Below are 20,740 nucleotides of genomic sequence, written 5' to 3' on the forward strand. Positions count from 1 at the left end.
CGGGGGCCTGGCGGCGGGCGCGGGGGGCTGCGGGCAGCACCCAGGAGAGGCCGCCTCCCAGCTACGCTTCCTGGTGAGCAGAGGGCCCCTTGCACCCAGTGCAGGCCCGCAGCTGCCTCGGCCTCAGGTGCGAGGGAGGAAGGGAGGGGAGGAAGGGGAGGAGAAGGGAAGAGAAGAGAGAGGGCGAGACCCCCGGAGCCCGGGGCAGAACCTGAGGTCTTTCTGGGGCAGCGGGCTGGCGTCAGGGAGGGGAAGAGGCGGCCCCAGCCCTGGGGAAGTGACCCCTTCCTCCAGCCAGGCTTCCCCGGCGACACCCACGCCAGTGGGCACCCTCCCCGCCAGGCCCCTTCAGGGCTGGGCCCCCGGAAGGGAGGGACTTGGCCCTGCTGGGGGCAGCTGAGGGGCGCGGGGTTTTGGGCCGTGCCGTGGTGGGGGCAAGGCGCCCAGGGGCGTTGATGCTGCTGCAGAAACTGGGTGTGCCCTTCTGGGCTGCACCACCACCCTTCCCTGGAAACCCTCCGCAGCCCCCCATGCCCTCAGGACCCCCGGCCCCTGCTCTCCTTCCCTGTCCTGGCTGCACTGGCCGCTCCCGGGGTCCCGGCCTTCCCCGCCACCGCCTGAGCCTCCCAGCACCCCGGCTCACCTTTACCTCCAGGCTTTAGTGAGGCAGCTCTGTGAGCCCAGGTAAGTCCACCACACCCAGCAACCTTGGAGCAGAGGCCACTGCCTCCAGGAAGCCCTCCAGGACTTGGACTGGGGTAGGCTCTCCCTCCCGGCCCCTGGGCTTTCTCCACACCCTGTGTCTAGCTCCTGCCTCGCCGGCCCCCGGCACGTGCCAGGTGCTAGGGCAGCATCCTCTTTCCTTCCGCAGGGCCCGTCCCGTGGAGGTCGTCTCTCCACGTTCTTCCCCTTGGGCACCCTGAGCCCAGGGGCCGCTGAGCCCAGGGCCGGCCGTGGGGGGTTCTCAGACCCCGTTTCCACACAGCGCAGCCTCCGGCTCAGGAGCTTAGTCCTCGCTTCCTGTTTCCTCCGGGATTTTCCCGTTTGAGCAAAGGCCAGTTAGAGCCAGAAAGAGGCCTCTGCAGGGGGAATTCAGGCCCAGGCGATGTGGGCGGTGAGGGGGCGCTTCCGGAAGCATCGTGGGGTGTGGTTGAGAGGCCTGGGCCTGGGTCGCCTGCGCCGCTGCTTGTGGACCCCCGACCTCCTGCCCCGTGGTGGGAGGTGTGCCTGCTCCCCGGCTTGACTCCACACTGGCTGCACCCTGCTCATCCCTGGCCGCACGCCTGCTCACTGCTGGGCGCTCCTCCTGCTCACCGCTTGGGGCTCCTCCTGCTCATGGCTGGGTGCTCTTCCTGCTCATGGCCGGGCGCTCCTCCTGCTCATGGCCGGGTACTCCTCCTGCTCATGGCTGGGCGCTCCTCCTGCTCATCCCTGGCCGCACGCCTGCTCACTGCTGGGCGCTCCTCCTGCTCACTGCATGGTGCTCCTCCTGCTCATGGCTGGGCGCTCCTCCTGCTCACCGCATAGTGCTCCTCCTGCTCATGGCTGGGCACTCCTCCTGCTCACCGCTTGGTGCTCATCCTCCTCATCGCCGGGCGCGCCTCCTGGTCATGGTTGGGTGCTCCTGCTCATGGCTGGGCGCTCCTCCTGCTCATGGCTGGGTGCTCCTGCTCATGGCTGGGTGTTCCTCCTGCTCATTGCTGGGCACTCCTCATGCTCATGGCTGGGCGGTCCTCCTGCTCATTGCTGGGCGCTCCTGCTCATGGCTGGGTGCTCCTCCTGCTCATCGCTGGGTGCTACTCCTGCTCATGTTTGGGGCTCTTCCTGCTCATGGCTGGGTGCTCCTCCTGCTCATGGCTGCGTGCTCCTATTGCTCATTGCTGGGCGCTCCTCCTGCTCATGGCTGGGCGCTCCTCCTGCTCATGGCTGGGTGCTCCTCCTGCTCATCGCTGGCCGCACCCCTGCTCACTGCTGGGCGCTCTTCCTGCTCATGGTTGGGTGCTCCTGCTCATGGCTGGGTGCTCCTCCTGCTCATGACTGGGCACTCCTCCTGCTCATGGCTGGGTGGTCCTCCTGCTCATCCCTGGGTGCTCTTCCTAGTCATGGCTGGGCGCTCCACCTGCTCATGGCTGGGCGCTCCTCCTGCTCATCGCTGGCCGCACCCCTGCTCACTGCTGGGCACACCCCCTGCTCATGGTTGGGTGCTCCTGCTTATGGCTGTGTGCTCCTCCTGCTCATGGCTGGGTGCTCTTTATGCTCATGGCTGGGCGCTCCTCCTGCTCATGGCTGGGTGCTCCTCCTGTTCATGACTGGGCACTCCTCCTGCTCATGGCTAGGCGCTCCTCCTGCTCATCGCTGGCCGCACCCCTGCTCACTGCTGGGCGCACCCCTGCTCATGGTTGGGTGCTCCTGCTCATGGCTGGGTGCTCCTCCTGCTCATGGTTGGGTGCTCCTCCTGCTCATGGCTGGGCGCTCCTCCTCCTCATCTCTGGCCGCACCCCTGCTCACTGCTAGGCGCACCCCTGCTCATGGTTGGGTTCTCCTGCTCATGGCTGTGTGCTCCTCCTGCTCATGGCTGGGTGCTCTTTCTGCTCATCGCTGGGCGCTCCTCCTGTCATGGCTGGGTGCTCCTCCTGTTCATGACTGGGCGCTCCTCCTGCTCATGGCTAGGCGCTCCTCCTGCTCATCGCTGGCCGCACCCCTGCTCACTGCTGGGTGCACCCCTGCTCATGGTTGGGTTCTCCTGCTCATGGCTGGGCGCTCCTCCTGCTCATCGCTGGGTGCTCCTCTTGCTCATGGCTGCGTGATCCTCCTGCTCATCGCTGGGTGCTCCTCCTGCTCATGGCTGGGAGCTCTTCCTGCTCATGGCTGGGTGCTCCTCCTGCTCATGGCTGGGAGCTCTTCCTGCTCATGCCTGGGTGCTCCTCCTGCTCTTGGCTGGTTGCACCTCCTACTTATGGCTGGGTGCTCCTCCTGCTCATGGCTGGGCGCTCCTGCTCATGGCTGGGTGCTCCTCCTGCTCATGGCTGGGTGCTCCTCCTGCTCATCTCTGGCCGCACCCATGCTCACTGCTGGGCGCTCCTCCTGCTCATGGTTGGGTGCTCTTCCTGCTCATGACTGGGCGCTCCTCCTGCTCATGGCTGGGTGGTCCTCCTGCTCATCGCTGGGTGATCTTTCTGCTCATGGCTGGTTGCACCTCCTGCTCATGGCTGGGTGCTCCTCCTGCTCATGGCTGGGTGCTCCTTCTGCTCATGGCTTAGTGCTCCTCCTGCTCATGGCTGAGTGTTCCTGCTCATGTTTGGATGCTCTTCCTGCTCATGGTTGGGTGCTCTTCCTGCTCATGGCTGGGTGGTTCTCCTGCTCATCGCTGGGTGCTCCTCCTGCTCATGGCTGGGAGCTCTTCCTGCTCATGGCTGGGCGCTCCTCCTGCTCTTGGCTGGGTGCTCCTCCTGCTCATGGCTGGGCGCTCCTCCTGCTCATCGCTGGCTGCACCGCTGCTCACTGCTGAGCGCTCCTCCTGCTCATGGCTGCGTGATCCTCCTGCTCATGGCTGGTTGCACCTCCTGCTCATGGCTGGGTGCTCCTCCTGCTCATGACTGGGCGCTCCTCCTGCTCATGGCTGAGTGGTCCTCCTGCTCATCGCTGGGTGCTCTTTCTGCTTATGGCTGGTTGCACCTCCTGCTTATGGCTGGGTGCTCCTCCTGCTCATGTCTGGGCGCTCCTGCTCATGGCTGGGTGCTCCTCCTGCTCATGGCTGGGTGCTCCTCCTACTCATCTCTGGCCGCACCCATGCTCACTGCTGGGCGCTCCTCCTGCTCATGGTTGGGTGCTCTTCCTGCTCATGACTGGGCGCTCCTCCTGCTCATGGCTGGGTGGTCCTCCTGCTCATCGCTGTGTGATCTTTCTGCTCATGGCTGGTTGCACCTCCTGCTCATGGCTGGGTGCTCCTCCTGCTCATGGCTGGGCGCTCCTTCTGCTCATGGCTTGGTGCTCCTCCTGCTCATGGCTGGGTGTTCCTGCTCATGTTTGGATGCTCTTCCTGCTCATGGTTGGGTGCTCTTCCTGCTCATGGCTGGGTGCTCCTCATGCTCATGGCTGGGTGCTCCTCGTGCTCATGGCTGGGCGCTCCTCCTGCTCATGGCTGGGTGCTCCTCATGCTCATCGCTAAGTGCTCCTCTTGCTCTTCGCTGGGTGCTCCTCCTGCTCTCTTCGATTCCCCCAGCCCATGAGGCCCGGCACAGCCCCTCGCTCCTCCTAGCCTGGGGTCCTCTCCTGGTTTCTGGGCAGGTGTTGAGTCCTGCCGGGGCCCCTGAAGGAGCGGGACCTGTCTTTTGCTGCCCACCTCCCCTCCCCAAGTCCTCTTGCTCTCACCTCTTCTCTCCTGCACCCCCCCCCCCCGCCTCGTCCTGGCCCTTGGATGAGGTTGTGGGTTTAGAGGGTGGGTGGGGTCCTTGGGCCCCTTCCCTGCTGCCACCAGCCCTGCTGGGCCTCGGTCGATGCAGCGCTGGCTTCTGAGCTGTGCCCGAGGGGCAGACCCTGCCCCCCGGACGCTGGCGCTCCGCCGCACCAGGGAGAAGAGAAAGCAGAGCAAGCCCTCCCCTGCTACCCCTCTTCTGTGGCGTGAGTGGAGCTGGGCCGTGGGGGGAAGGAGGCTTATAGAGGGAGGGGGAGCTCAGGTTCTGGAGCTTTGTCAAGGTATTTTCTTTGGATTCAATTTGGCTACCCAAGAGCTGTGTCCAGCCCAGGAACAGGCGCTGGGGTGCAGCCGCAGCAGGGGGGATCCTGCACCGTGTTTTGGCTCCACAGGGCACGGGCCTGGCTTAGGATGGGGGCCCTTGGGGGTGCTGGAAAGAGGCCAGCGCCCCCGCTGCACCCCCACGGCTTCCTTTCTGGAAATGCTGGCTTCTCGGCAAAGAGGCCACTGGTGCCAATTCAGGGGACCCTGTGGGGAGGAGAAGTGGCTCTGGAGCCCCCAGGGGACATGGGTGGACAGAGCTTCCGGTCCCAGCTGGGCTGGGAGCGCCAGAAGCAGCAGGCCCCTCCAGGGCCCAGGGAGGCTCCCGGGGGACTGGCCAAGGACACCGTCACCTCCTCAGATTTCCCTTGCACCCTCTTCCTGGGACAACAGCGAGGCCGATTTGTCGTTTCTCCCTTGATTTTCAGTATATTCCTTAATAAACAGCATTTTAACAGAGGAACACAGTGACCATTACGTTAAAGAATATGACCAAAAAGCACCGTCACCCCAAACCCCATCTTCCTCAATTGTGATTTTTCTCGTACATTGTCTCCATCAAGCACATGCGGCTCATTTTCCTCATCGCTACTATAGTGCGCCTTTTACTGTATTTCTTGTCACTTTCCATGTGATCTGAAATGTTTTCTTTCTCTCTGTGTCTTTCTAATAATGGGCTAAAATATAAGAGCTGCCGTCCTGTGTTGCTATCATCTTAGTCGATCAAGACTCTCTTTCTCCTGTTGGCAGGTACGTGGCTTGCTGGGCGACACCAGCGTGGCTAATGCTCTTCTCCACATCCCTCTTCTCCGTAACCGCGTCGGCACGGCAGGCCGGGATTCAGCAGTTGTTGTAAGACAGTGGGACGGCGGGCGTCCTGCTCGCTTCTGTCTTCTAAATCTAGACACCCCGGCAGGTCTTGTCATCTACACGACCCGCCTCGGCTTATGTTGACCGTAAGGAAGGTTCCATTCTGGTCGTCAGTGGGCACAGCTCTGTGACAGTCTGGGAGCCTCAGAGTACGAGCTGCCTTTTCCACCTGAAGATACCGAGGTCAGGACAAGTCCTTGCCCAGGCTCCCCCATTTTCCAGCAAGATGGACACCCGGGCTTTGGACCCAGCACTACATTGCACTACCTTATAGCCAGGTAGTGAGATCCTTGTCCCTGGAAGTATTCAAGAAGAGTAGGGATGAGTGAGTTTCTAGAATCCCGCCCACCAGGGTTTCCCCACCTCGGCGCTGTCGACGTGTTGGCCAGGGAAGTCTCGGTGGCGGGCGGCGTGCTGGGTGTTGCAGGACGGGCAGTGGCATGCCTGGCCCGTGGCCCCCACTGCAGGTAGCCCTGTTTGGAGTCGGTCGTATGCATCTGCAGACATCGCCGATGTCCCCGGGGGCCAAAGTGCCCCCGTTGAGACCCAGTGCTGAGGAGGCGTCCTGAGTGGAACAGGGGGCTGGCTCGGGGGCCTCCAGGGGGCCTGTGCCCGGGCTGTGTTCTGCCATCAGAAGGTGGAGGGTTGGAGGGTGCTGGTGGCCCCGTCCTGTAAGAAACGAGCGGCTCTAGTTTGTGGGCAAGGCCTGGCTGGCCGATTCCATTTGCAGACTCAAATACAGGGCGCGAAGCCTCGCCCGCCGATGGCCCTGGGGCAGTGCAGCAGCTCCTGGGGATGGCCATGGGGGCAGTACAGGGCCAAGGGGTGCGCGGCGTGCCCCCTCCTGCCTCAGCCACCCCAGTGCCTCCTGCTGTCTCTCCTCCCCGCCAGCTCTGTCACCCCGGCCTCTTGCCCGTGCTGGTCACCAACCCCCAGTCTTGGGACCCAGGAGGGCCTCTTGTTCTCTGGACCCCGTCCCTGCCACTGGACCCTGCGCTCCATCTGCTCGGCTCCGGCAGGCCTGTGTGGATCCGGCCTCCTCGTCTGACAATGTGCATTCACTGCTTCTTCCAGGAAGCCTTCCCTGACCACCCAGGGCCAGCCGAGGCTGGCTGGGAGGCTTCTTCTAGGGTGTCTGTTTCCCTGCCTCTAGAGCACAGGGCTGTGTTACTTCCCCTTAGGAGTCAAGGGGACTCAAGCCTCCTGACTCTCGGCAGCTGGGAGAACTCTCCTGGCCTCCACCAGCTGGCGGGTACCCCCACAACACATGACCTGCCCAGGGCAGAGCGGGTGGGGGCAGGGGTCGAGGCGGAAATGGGGGTTCCAGGCAGGGCAGGGAGCAGTGGGGCATGAGGGCGCCTGGGGCTGGGGTCCCTCCCACCTCGTGCCCAATCCTGGCACCCAGCCGAGCCCCCCTGGCTGCAGGAGGCTGGCGGCATTCTGCGCACCAGGGTGGCGTGGCCCCGGCTGTGGGCAGAGCCTGGGGAGGGCTGGCAGCTGGCCCTGGCCGAGGGCACCCCGGTGCCGAGGCAGCCAGGGGGCTGGGGGTCAGCACCTGGGGCGTGCGGAGTCCGTGGGGGCGGCGGGGCAGGCTGCGCACCCCTGCCGAGGACCCGGAGCCACTCCCGGGTGGAGGGGGCACAGCGGCCCCCCCCAAGCCTCCCTGCGCTCAGCCCCCTGGAGAGGCGCCAGCGGCCTGTCCCCCAGGCCTGGGCTGGGGATGTTGAGGTCACTCCTGTGCCTCCTGCCCCCTCCCCCATGGCCCAAGCTGCTGGTTCTGCCTCCCGGTGGCTGAGCTGCCCCTCTCTGAGGTCGGCCCTGCCCACCTCGCAGGCGGCACGGAGCCCGGGAGGGGCCGACTCGCCTCCGGAATTGCCCTGAGCCAGGGCAGCTGGCAGCCCCTTGGCATCATTTGTAAGGAGGTGCTCTGCGGCCACGCTGCCCCGAGGCAGGGGACTAGACAGGATGAACTCTGGAGCCCTTTCTCAGTGCCAGACTCTGGGGTTGCAGGGAGAAGGGAGAAGGGTTTAGGAAGAAGTGCTGCCCCTCGGGGCTCTGGACTGGGCAGCCTCGGATTCCCAGGGAGCCCCTCGAGGGCCAGCCTAGACACGGAGCAGAGTGCCCCCCATACCGCCGCAGGCACAGCCGGGCACCCCTACCCCCACCCTGAGCGGCGAAGAGCTGCGGGAGCCAAGCAGGGGCGCCTCTTCCAATGGGCAGACCAGGACGGCCCCCGTCACCTAGGGGTCCCCACTGCCCCCACCCCGGCCTCAGAACAGCCTCTGTCCCTTGGTATCACTCGTGCAGAGGTGGGCAGGGGCCATTACCCCAGCCTGCTCCTCCCTCTCCCTGCCTGGGTGGGGCCGGGGCCCTGTGCTGCTGGCGGCTGGAGCTGGGGGCGCCCAGCTGCCTCATGGCCGTGCCCTGCTCCCCTTTGTCAGCCCCAGTGCTCAGCGGGCTGAGTGCTCCAGAAGGCACCTGTAAGAAGCGGGGACCTGGGTTCTGTGTTCACCCCAAAAATGGTGTGTGCCTGGGGCCGAGGCAGGGCTCGGTCAGTGTTCAACTTGGGGTTGAGGCTAGCTGCAGAGCCAAGGCCTTGCTCCCCAGGAGTTGGCCGGTTAAGGGAAGGAGGCAGTTCTCAGGCTGGAAGCAGCTCTCACGCCCACAGGTCTTCACTCGCCCCAGGGCAGACATTGCCAATCCATGACCGACTGCCTCCCGGTCTCAGGCTCCTCTTCTTTTTTTTTTTTTTTTAATTTTATTTATTTATTTATTTAAATTTATTTTGTAAAACTATTACATTAAAAAAACAATATGAGGTCCCATTCAACCCCACCACCCCCACCCCACCACTCCCCCCCCAGCAACACTCCTTCCCATCATGATGACACATCCATTGCATTTGGTAAGTACATCTCTGGGCATCTCTGCACCTCATGGTCAATGGTCCACATCATGGCCCATACTCTCCCCCATTCCATCCAGTGGGCCCTGGGAGGATTTACAATGTCCGGTGATTGCCCCTGAAGCACCATCCAGGGCAACTCTAAGTCCCAAAGGCGCCTCCACATCTTACATCTTCCTGCCATTCCCCATACCCATATCAGCCACCATGTCCACTTTTCCCACTCCACTCCAATGCCACCTTTTCTCTGTGGACCTTGGATTGGTTATGTCCATGGCATCTCTATGTCAAGAGGAGGCTCAGATTCCACATGGATACTGGATGCAATCCTCCTGCTTTCAGTTGTACGCACTCTAGGCTCCATGGTGTGGTGGTTGTCCTTCTTCAACTCCATCTTAGCTGAGTGAGGTGAGTCCAATAAATCAGATTGTAGGAGCTGGAGTCTGTTGACGCTCAGGGCCTGGCTATCATATTGTCAGTCCAGAGATTCAAATCCCCTAAATATATCTTAAACCCCAACACCAACTACAATTCCAATAAAGTAGCATGAAAGTCTTATGAAAAGAGATTCCATCTGAGTCCAGTTTCATCACGCAGAAACACCAGCTCCAAAGAAGGGCCATCTGACATGGCAGTGAACCCCATCTGCCATGACCATAGAGCCCGTAGGTCTCTCTTGCCCTCAAAGGAACCAATACCTGGGGTTGTATCTACTTTATCTGTCTCTTAGATTCTGCTCAGTTGTGCATGAGGGCAATCCTTCTGACAGCCTCCAGACTCTTTTTTAGAGACTCGTAGCCATATAAACTCATTTCTCCTTTCCATTTCCCCCTTACATTAGGTCAAACAGCATTTTAAAGTCATGTTATTATATGTAGACAGGGATATTCTGCTAGATCCGCATTGAACCTTCATTTCAAGGTCATTTTCCAGTTGCATCATCAGTTGGTACTTGATAGTGATCCCTCGGTGCTAGGGAGGCTCATTCCTGGGTGTCATGTCCCACGCTGGGGGGAAGGCATTGCATTTACATGCTGAGTTTGGCCTCAAGATTGGCCACATTTGAGTAACATAAAGGCTGTCTGGAGGAAATTCCCAGGCACAGTGCTGCTCTAGGCCTTGTTCTTATTTCAGGCATATAGGCTCACAAGCATAGTCATTAGTATCATGCTCTCACTGTTGGACCCTCGTTCCTTCCTGGTACTTACCGTTGCACCTGGGGGACTGCCGCTGCTCCCCTAGTGACCACGACAGAGCACCCCCGGCCAGGAACCCAGCACCCCCCCCAGCTGTAGTTTTTAATTGTTGCCACTATGAGTATATCCAAACATTACCATGCACCCTGGACGTATGCCCTGTGTAGCTCCTTGTCAGCCATATATCACCTGTCAATAGTATCCTATACCAGTATTCCTCCGCTGCCATTGTTGAACCACTCTGTGTTCCAAAACTTCCTGAAAATTGAAGCCCAATATAATGTAAGGATCCCTTACTAGTAAAATGGCATAGAGCGATGGGTTTAAAGGTTAGATATAGAATACGTGTTGACTTGGGAAAATTCTACATCCTGTCTTTTTCTTTTTTTTTTCCCCTAATTATTGAACTTCTCTTCACAAGAGCCCTAGACCACAGTAATTCATATATACAATATGCAGTACTCCTACACATCCGCCGTAAAACCTTTTCCCTTCCACAGCGATAGTCTTATACCTTATTCATATCATATTTACTTACAGTGATGTAGAGACTGTGACAATAGCTTTCAAACAAGATGACATCTGTGCTTACATTGTGGTCCATACTTTAGGAGGTGCAGTTTTCTAAATTTTTAGTTATCCTATGTTTTACATTATGGTTTCCATTATTAGTCTGTCGTCCCCTATATGTTTATGGTGTAATAGTACATGTTTTATATCCATCCTTGTGTACTCTCCTGAAAGTCCTCTCTTACCCCACGTTTACTTTGCTTCCACTCATTTAACATCCATTTTCCCATCCCCTTGGTGCCCACAGTGACAGCCAACCTCCATTTCCCGAGGAGCCATGTCCAGAGGTACTTGCAACAGTGTTCAGGCCCTAACTTGCTCAACTGCCCCAATGCCCTGGGAGCCACCCTTTCTCTCGAGAGATACAGTTCCCTTTATTTGATGGCATTAGTCCTCCCCAGGATGTGGGTCCACCCCCACTCTCACTACTTGGGTCTCTATCCAATGGTACCACCCACTCTGGCAAAATGAGCATTCAGACATTCCCCAGGAGCCCGTCCCGCATCAGACCATCCCCTCCGAGCATCCTAAACAGGTAACCCTCCTAATTATATTTTGATACGATTTTCTCAGCATTTTACTCTCAACCAACACCTGACGCTCTCCTATGTTCGTATGCTACCCATCCTCCCAGGCCGACAGGGTCACAGGGACCTGAACCTGTTCGCCCCCAATGCCTGCTGGGCGCTGAGCCTGAGGTGAGGCTCGGTGGGGAGGAGGATTCCTGCAGGCTTAAGCCAGAGGGCACTTGTGAGTTCAGGCAGTAAGGCGGACAGGGGCTAGGATGGGGCTAAAAGGAGACAGATTTGACAAGGGGAGCTTACGGTACAGCGAGCTGGCAGCTTGCAACTCAGGGGCCACCGAGACAGGGCAGATCTTCAGCTGGCCTGCTGGGGTGGTCGGCAGGGAGGGCTTCCCAGAGGAGGTGGCCCTGACGCTCTTTTCTGACAGCTGAGATGGGCAGTGGGGAAATAGCATTCCAGGTGGGCCAGAGACTGAGCGGGGCCGAGCAGCACCAGTGGTGGGGGTCGGCCTGGGGTGGGGAGAGCCTGGAGGGGTGGGTCCACGTGGGACCAGACCCCATCCTGTGGGCACGTCTCCCGCACCCCGGCCCCTCGCCCCTCTCAGAGCCGGCTCTGGGCACGCCCTCCCCTCTGGGCCTTGGTCCTGGTCCCACCTGGGTCCGTCCTGAGTGGCCCTCCTCCCCTGCAGGCCTCCCCTGCTGCCCCCGCTCGCCTGCCCGGTGCAGGCTGTTCTCTCTTGGGGCAGAGGCGAAGCTTGTTTTCCTGGGACTCACACTGTAGAAATCCACAAGGCAGCTGGTAAAGTAGCCGGGGTCCCAGGGTGGCCCCCAGCAGGCCCCTTGTCACCTTGCCGCAGTGGAGGAAGGTGACCCTGTGTCCCAGCAGGGGTCTGGGAGGGAGCAGACCCGGTGTCCCTTAAAGGAGCCTCCTGGAGACCTTGGGTCACACCTGCAGAAAACTCGGGCTCTGGGTGGGCGGAGGGGGCGCAGGGCAGGGGTGAGGCCGGGGGTGCGGCGGGGGCTGCCGAACTGGCTTTTGGACAGACCTTCCTGCCCCGGTGGGAGGGGCCTTGACCTTGGTCCTGGGAGCTGCAGACTCGGGACATTCTGCCTGCCCCGCGCCACCAGCCCCAGCCCGCGTGGGAGGTGCCGCCACCACCCTGCTTGGCAGGTGAGACCCCCGAAGCCGAGGGAGCCGCCGGTGCAGGTGGCACCGAGCAGTGGAGCCAGACCCCCACCCAGGGCCTGTCCCTCGGACAAGCCAGCCGTCGCCATGAGGAGGGCGTGGGCAAGGCTCCCAGAATCAGCGCCAGGAGGCTGCCCGGCCCCCCAGGAGGCAGGGGGTCCAGGCAGCCGTGGGCAGATGCAGGACGGGGTGGCCTGGCATGTTCGGGGGATAAACCAGGGGCCTCAGGGCCGTCGTGACACCTCCGCGAGTGTCCTGTAGCGTAGGTCCCTCCTGCCCCCTCACAGGAAGGCCCAGCCCCCGCCCCGGGAGACCTTCTCCCCTTCCCTGAGGCGCCTCGCAGGAGGGACCCGCGCTTCCGCCAGGACCCCGCTGCCCCTGTCCCCGCCAGCACGCCGGCGAGCTGGGCTACCTGTCCGTCATCTGGCCCGCCGCCCAGCCCAGGGCCGAATGGGAGAAACTCATTCTGGAAACCGTCAGGAGGCAGGTGCACCCAGCCCACGCCCAGAGGGTGGGAGACCTGGGCGCCGCCCCGGGCCCCGTGCTGGCCGAACCCAGGGAGTGGTGCGACCAACGGGGCCTGCTGGCAGGGCGGCTCTGCAGAGATGAGACCCGAGACCCCCGAGGCTGGCAGGGGCGTCCGTCCCCGCTGCCTCTCCACTGGCCGGTCGCCTCCTTTCTTGTGACATGCCATTCCAGCCCCCACGGTGCCCTTCCCTGCTCTCCCTGCAGCTCTGCCCTGTCATTCCCCTTCTGGAAGCCCCGGGGCCTCCCCAGGCCGTCGCCCCCTCTTTGCCCCCGCCCGGGGACACGCCGTCTGAGCTCCTTATCTGACCACGGGCCTATCCTGCCTGCGCCAGTGAGGCCCGCCCCGCAGGTGTGCAGTGCCTCCACGAGAGCGGTACTGCCCCGCCCTGGGGCTGCCCTGCCCTCCTCCTGGCACACGCAGGGCCTTTCTGGGCTCAGGGGGACAATGTGGGGGCTTCACAATCCCACGGACCAGCATTGGATCGCCAGCTCTGCTTGTCAGGGCTGTGTGACTTTGGCAGTTGCTCACCCTCTCTGGGCCTCTGTTGTCCTGTCAAGTGAGGGTCGTGATATCGACCCCCTGGGGTAGCCCCAGTGGCCCAGGGAGGGGAGCTGGACCAGCGAGAGGCTTGTGTTTGGCATTGAGTCGTGAAGGTTTGGTGGCTTTCATCTCTCTCTGGTCCCGAGGCTCCCAGCGTAGGGGCCACCCGTGCGTCAGGGAAGTGGAGAAGCTCAGGACAGCGCTCTTCCCCGGGGCTGCACCAGCGAGGGCCTGCAGGGCTCAGGGCATGTCGTGTCCTCTTTAGGTGCACCCCTCATTGTCCTGACCGTGCCCCGAACATCAGAACTGGGCGCAGAAAGGAGCCAAGCCACGTGCAGACAGAAGGGTCCACGGTGGGCAAGGGGCCGCTGCTCGGCTACAGATGCCGCCGTGTTTGCAACACACGATGACCTTCAAGGCAGTGTCAAGGTCAAGGTCTGCCAGCCCATGGGCCGTGAGGCTCAGGGACGTGCCAGAGGCCCTGCCTTTGCCCTCGTGTCCGTAAGCTCCTCTGCTTTTTTGCCTTCGCCGGGGTCCCAGGGTGGAAGGCGGGGCGCCGGGCACCCCTGGCCAGGCCCGGTGGGAGCTGTGTGGCCCCTCCCAGTGTTGGGGTCACCAGAGTGGAGAGGAGCCAGGGACAGGGCCCAAGAGTGGAGATACCACATCCTCCCAGGCCGAGCCTCCTGGGCGCTGCATCCGGGGTCCTCGGAGCCTGTGCCCCCGCAGCCTGGGAGAGGTGGGGGCTTCACTTCACACCAAAGACAAGCCAGTGGGCAGCAGAAGTGGCAGGCAGTGGGACAGGGCTGGGGGAGCTGGCAGCGCCCCGGCTGCCTGCTGGGCCCGTGGCGGGTGGCCCTTTCCTGGCGCCTGCAGGCCAGGCCCCGCCCAAGCCCTGCGGGGAGGCCTGCTGGGTGCTGCGTGCCCTGTGCGAACTGGGGAGGCCCACTGGGTGCTGCCACGCCCTGTGTGGACTGGTGAGGCCCGCTGGGTGCTGCCACGCCCTGTGTGAACTGGGGAGGTCTGCTGGCCGCTGCCACACCCTGTGTGAACTGGGAGTGCCCCTTGACTACTGCCACGCCCTGTGTGAACTGGGGGTGCCCCTTGACTACTGCCACGCCCTGTGTGAACTGGGCCTGCCTGGTGGCTGCAACTGGGTCTTGTGCGAACTGGGGGCGCCCAGAGGCCTGCTGCCATGCCCTGTGTGAGCTGGGGGTGCCCGTTCACCACTGCTGCACCCTGTGTGAACTTGGATGCCCGTTGACTGCTGCAGTGCCCTGTGTGAACTGGGGATGCCCATTCACCACTGCCATGCCCTGTGTGAACCGGGGATGCCTGTTGACCACTGCTGTGCCCTGTGTGAAATGGGGGTATCTGTTGACCCCTGCCGTGCCCGGTGTGAACTGGGGGTGCCTGTTGACCACTGCTGTGCCCTGTGTGAACCGGGGATGCCTGTTGACCACTGCTGTTCCCTGTGTGAACTGGGGATGCCTGTTGACCACTGCTGTGCCCTGTGTGAAATGGGGGTGCCTGTTGACCCCTGCCGTGCCCGGTGTGAACTGGGGGTGCCTGTTGACCACTGCTGTGTCCTGTGTGAACCGGGGATGCCTGTTGACCACTGCTGTGCCCTGTGTGAAATGGGGATGCCTGTTGACCACTGCTGTGCCCTGTGTGAACTGGGGGTGCCTGTTGACCACTGCCATGCCCTGTGTGACATGGGGGTGCCTGTTGACCACTGCCATGCCCTGTGTGAAATGGGGGTGCCTGTTGACACTGCCGTGCCTGGTGTGAACACCGCTCCTGGGAGCCTTGGTGTCTTCCCTGATGACATCCCCCCACCACAGCCCCACGAGGTGGGACGTGCCCACATTCCAGGGCCAGAGCTGGTCACAGAGTGGGGAGGTGACCAGGCTGAAGACACAGAGCCAGTGGTGGATGGCACGGCTCCAGGACAGAGGGCCCCAACTCTCAGCAAGAATAAAAGGTCCCCCGGTCACGGATGGGGAACAAACCCCCTGGCTGCACCCTCACTCCCTTTCTACTTCTGGATTGAGGAGTGGGTTCTAGATTGGGGCTGGGACTTGAGTGGAGACACGTGACTGCACCCCTGACTCCACGTGGCCGAGGGCTCAGAAGGCCCTCTTGCTCTCCCACGGCCCAGCTAGGGCTGTGGAGACACAATCTAGGACACCCATTGTCCAGGTGGAGAAACGCAGCCGAAGGGACGCCCTCGGCCCTAGGTGGGCCTGGGACGCATCCTCAGGCTGGGACTGAGGCTCCCTCTTTTCTGAGCTGTGCCAATCTTATAACTGTCACTAACCTGAGTCGGTGTGGCGTTGGCAAAGCATTTCTCACTCCAGGAGCTTTTACAAGCGTTTTTCTCTTTGGGTCTAAAAAACGAGCCTGTGGTCAAGGTGCAGCAGGTGTTTATTATCTCTGGTTTATGTATGTGTGCATGTTTGGGTTGGTGTGTACTTGGCACACATACGTGTGAGAGCACGAGTGTGTCCGTTTTGTGTATATCTGCGTGTGTCTTGGTGTGTCTTCTCTAGGGGTACGTGTGCTGTGTGCATTGTGTGGCTGTATGTGTGGTGGGGGTGCATGCATGTGTGTGGCATGTGAGTGTGCGCTCCTCTGTGTGTGTGACTGTGTATTGGGTGTGTGTCTGTACTCTGTGTGTGTGTGTGTGTAACACTGTGCATGTGCTGTGGGTCTGCAGTGCTCTGGGCGTGTGAGCCTGTGTGTGCTCTGTGCGTGTGCCTGCATGTGTGTGATGCTGTGTCTGTGCTGTGTGACCTGCGGGTGTGCCCTGTGTGTGTTCAGGCATGGGTGCCCGGGGCTGAGCACAGGGTGCTGGGCCGGGAGAGCCGAGGGCGCTCTCCTGGAAGTGGATCTCGCCCGGGGAGAGGCGCTAATTCCCACGACCCTAGTTAGATGAGCTCAAAGGGCGGAGGGGGGGAGGGCCTGGGATTTCAGGTTTCCGGGTGCGTCGCGCTTTCCGCTATGATTATTCGGTTATTCCTTACGGCAGTCTTGAACTGGGGTTCTTGCACTTTTCTGTGCCGCATTTCCTCTTTGGGACACCACGGTCAAGGCAGAGAACACAGGAATAGGGGTACCCAAGAGCCAGTCACATCGAGGGCAGTGACCCAAGTGCTAGAAGCACCCAGCGGAACAGAGAACTGCGCGCCCCGTGTGACACACCGAGGAGCCACGTGTGCGGCGGGGCCTGAGGACGACGTCGCTGGGAGCTGACTGAGCCTAAGCCCCCTCTGCTTGTCCGCAGCACTCCCACGTGCGAGGGTGACACCCGCCACTTGTGCTGGGGACCAGCTCGGCTGCTGGAGCAGCTGCGGTTTCCTGCCACATGCGTGCCCAAGGGCTCTTCCACATTTCAGTGAGATGCCCGGGACACAAAAGTCTATTTTTTCCATTCTGGTTACCAGCTCTTGCGTTGACTGGGATTGCTCTATTATGTGGGGCCCGAAAAGCCTCTTAGTGACATGCTGTGCAGGTTTCCCCAAACGTCCCCAAGACCTGTGGTACGTTTTGTCTTAACGCAGAGCTTTTGGTCCCAGCTGCCCTCCTCCCAGCCCAGACCTACGGGGCAGGTTCTCGGGGAGGCCCAGGGATTGGACAGACGCCCGCAGAGCTTCTGGGTCTGCCAGAGTCCCCGCAGGGCTGGTGGCCTGGGGGACCTCGTGCCTCGGGGGAAGGACGCTCCTGGCTGCTGGCCCAGTGCTCTTCCTTCCCATAGCAGAATTCCAGGACGTGCAATTGCACCGGCCTTTGGGGAGCTGTCTGTGGTGTGAGGGCAGTGTGAGTTTCAGAGGCAAACAGAGAGGTGTTGGCTCTCCTCCCCCTGGTAACTGCTGTGGCTCCCGAGCTCTCTAGTTTTGGAACCTTTGTGGGCAGCCTGCGGGAAACTGCCCAGGACGGGCCATCAGGCCCCCTGGCTGAGGTTTGGAAACCCGGAGCCCCTTCCTCCTCAGGTGGCTTCTGGGGTCCCAGGCCAGGGTGTTGGGGGTGCCCTGGAATCTGTCTAGGAAGAGCTTCTGGAAGTGAACGTAGCTGCCAGGGACCCCAGGCGCCCGCTGTTAGGATGAAATGGTGCTCGTGGCGTCCATTCCCTAGATGCACACAGCCCCTCTGCTGTCTTCTGCCTTCCCCTGGGAGGGGTGGGCGCCTCCTGCTCCCACCCCCGGACTGGCCGAGGCTCCCCCGTGCCGGGCCAGCTTCCGCATGGACGCCCAAGGAACCCCAGGGGCAGCTTGCCATGCGCTCTTCTGCTCCCCGGGCCCCTGTGGCAGGCTGGGTTGTGGACTCTGGACAAATACCCACCCCCACCCCCCTATCTTCCCCCTCGACCCCCCATGGAGGCCCGGCCCTAAGGCCTATAGCTGGGACCCAGCTCTGCCTTCTCCCCGCTGGGAAGGGGGCCCTGACAGCTCCCTTCCGCGGAGCCTGCCCTCCCGGCCCTGTCCGACAGCCCACTGTCTATGTGAGGGGGGGCATGCTGGGGTGCAGACCTGAACCCCGACTCCCCAGCCTGGGGCTGCAGCAGCTGCACCAGAACCCCCCACCCTCACGGCCCCTCTTCCCACTCCCCCTTGGTCCTCTGGCCAGCCGTGCCTCTTCCCGGGCCTGTCTTTCCTTGGCATTCCCGCCCTGGCGCCCGGGGCCTCGGTTTCCCTGCAGCCCCTCTGCCCGACTTCCCTGGGTTTTCTGGACGGGGGGTTTAAAGGACTGGGGAGACCGGACAAGCCGACGGGGGTACAGACCTCAGAATGCCCGGGGGCCTCCGTGTGGGCGCTGCCCCATCTCCTTGCCCCCTTCCTACGGGGAAGGCCTGGGCAACACGGAGCGAAGGCGGGTACCTCCATTTCTGGGGCCTGCCCACAGAGCTGCAAGGGTGTGGGCCCTGGAGCCACCCCTCCCCCACCGTGGTCCCAGCCTTGACAGGACCCCCCACCATGTGCAGACGCTCCCCCCACCACCCGTGTGCACACACGCTTGGGTCTCCCTTATGAGCCGCCCGGCAGCCCCCACCCCACCCCTCAGCCACGGCCCGGCTCTCTGCTCCTTGGATGGCAGAGCCCCCTGGAAGGATTGCCTATGCCCCCTTCCCAAGGGCGCCGGGCGTCCCCGCCCCATGACCCGCTCAGCCCGCAGCCTCTGTCCCTCTGCCTCGGCAGCTCGTGATGGACGTGCTGGTGGCCGTGACGGAGGTGACGCAGGTGACGTGCCTCCACCACTCCTCATGAAACGCGTCTTCTGCTGTCCCCTAGACCTCTCCCTTCTGCTTGTCCTGCCACCAGCCCCTCCCAGCCCCCACCGATCCTGCTCACTCTGCTTGGCCGGCTGCTCCCCTTTTTGCTGGCCTGGAAATGTCGGAACGGACTGCACCTCCCTTCTGGAAGCTTCTCTCCTCCGCCTGAGCCCTCGCCCTTGGCGATCTCTCCCAGCGGCTGCCGCATGCCCCCCTCTCGCCCCCGCCTCTCCTGCCTCCTGCTGCGCATCCTCAGGGGCACCTCCAACACCACCGGGACCCCAGGGGCCCGTGCCCCGGAGCCAGGCGTCTCCGTCGCCGTCCATGCCCCGCTGCTCCCGCATAACATGCTCAGCCCAGAAGACGAGGCAGCCCTGATCGCCTCCTTCTTTAAAAAAAGAGCTTTACAATCTCTAGTGTGTCCTATTTGATACGAATGCCACCTTAGCGGTATCTGGAAGCGAAGAAACGTGTTAATAAAATGCTCGCACCCACCCCCCACTGGAGACGGGAAGGAGACCTGGCTGCGCCTCTTTGAACCGAGGCTGGCTCGGCTTTCCCATGTCCCCTGGCCCTCCACAGCAAGGCCTGCCAGCTCCCCCTCCAGAAGCCCCCACGGCTCATTACCTCCACCACCTCGCCCCAAACTATCGGGTCTCCCTGCTCCCGGCCACAGCCTCCCCTGCGTTGCACACCCACACACACACTGCTCTGCCCCGAGGGCAGCGTGAGCTCTGGGCAACCCGAGTCAGGTCCTGCGGCCCCTGCTCAAAACCCAGGCTTCAGGACCCCCTGCTGCGCCCCACCCAGCCCCCGCTCCTGCCTTTGCCCTCTGACTGGGGGCGCTGCCTTCAGACCTTCTCAACCTTCTCGTAGCTCACACCTCCTGCATCCTGCTTCCCCCCGGGTGTCTATCCCGCCTCCCTGTAGGTAGCCCTCCTTCTCTCCCTCCACTCTGCTGCATTTTCCCACACTCTCTTAAAATTGAATTAGAGCTGACCTTTATGACATGCCTCCCTGGAGAATATAAACTTCATGTATCGTCGGCACCAGGTGCCACCTGATGCCAAAGTGGTGCTTGAAAATAGGTCGGCCGAGTGAGCCTGAGTGGGTAAGGAAGGAGAGGAAGAGGACGAGTGTGTCAACTGAGTGGACAAATGAATGAACAAACATAAGGATGGATCACCGCAAGGAGGCTCCTGTGAGCAGGGGTGGGGCGGGGGAGCAGGCCATTTCTCCGGGGGTGCTTGCAGCTTGGGTGATGGCCAGCTGTGTGTCGGGCACGCTGGAGCGCCCCTAGGGAGGGCTGGACCCTGAGGTCAACGTTGGAAAGCATAACTTCCGACCTCCCTTCCTGAGGGGCTCCAGCGGCCACCAGCCAAGCAGCAGGGAGAGCGTGTTGCTTCGCTGTTTAAAATCTGGTGCAGCATCAGATGCCGGACGTTGCGTGTCCCGCCGTGGCCCACTGGGTGGACTGGGGGAGAGTGTGGACTACAATGTGGCCCACTGTCCATGTGCTGCAGCAGGGCTCCAGAATGTATTCGCCGGGTGCAGTGAATGTGCCGCGATGATGTGGGAGGGGTGGGTGGGTTGGGTGGCGGGTATGTGGGGACCTCATTTTTTTTAACGTAACATTTAAAAGAAAATAAAGAAAAAAAAAATCTGCCGTGGCCGCCCTGGGACTTTCGAGCTGTGCTCAGAGACACTGCTTCTTGCCTCTGGCCCACCAAGGGCTATTTTGGGAAGGAATTGTCTCTTGATCCTGCGGTTGTAATTAGAGGGTCAGGGATGGAATTTAGCACCCGCAGGTGACTTTCTGGCCAGCTGGATTACAACAAGGGCTACACGAGCCCGGGACGGTCACTTTCCCTTTACGGAGACCGTCCCATGCCCGCCTCCCGCGGGGAAGGGTGGCAGGATGGCGAGACCGCCCCCGCGTCCGCTCCGTCCATCTGGAGTCTCAGAGCTCCTTCTGTCTCCCAGGATGGAGGGATCGCTCTTCTCTCCCCCTGTATTCCTGTGCGCTTTGTCACGCCCGCTGCCCCGACCGCTCAGGCCAGCTCAGAGGGCATCTGGGGGAGATGCGGAAAATGCACCCTCGGCGGTGCGTGCCCCTCGCTTTTACGTGCACGAGTGCCCGCGGGGTCCCGTTGACAGGCAGGTTGTGGTCGGGCATGTCGGGGCCGCCTGAGCTTCTCTGACCCGCGTCCACGGTAGCTGGCGGGGGCGCTGGGGTGGCTGGGCGAGGGCCGCCCTGGACGGCGCAGAGGAGCAGGTCAAGGGGTTTCTGGTTGGACGTGGGGTGCAGCCTCGTCAGGACAGGGGGGCAGAGCACAGCAGGGGGCTGGGTCTGGGCTCCACAACCTGGAGAGGTGCTTTCAGTCGCCATGGCTCCCCACACCCCCTGCTCCCATTGCCTG

Source organism: Dasypus novemcinctus, chromosome X (genome assembly GCF_030445035.2).
Source record: "Dasypus novemcinctus isolate mDasNov1 chromosome X, mDasNov1.1.hap2, whole genome shotgun sequence".
NCBI classification, from domain to species: Eukaryota; Metazoa; Chordata; class Mammalia; order Cingulata; family Dasypodidae; genus Dasypus; species Dasypus novemcinctus.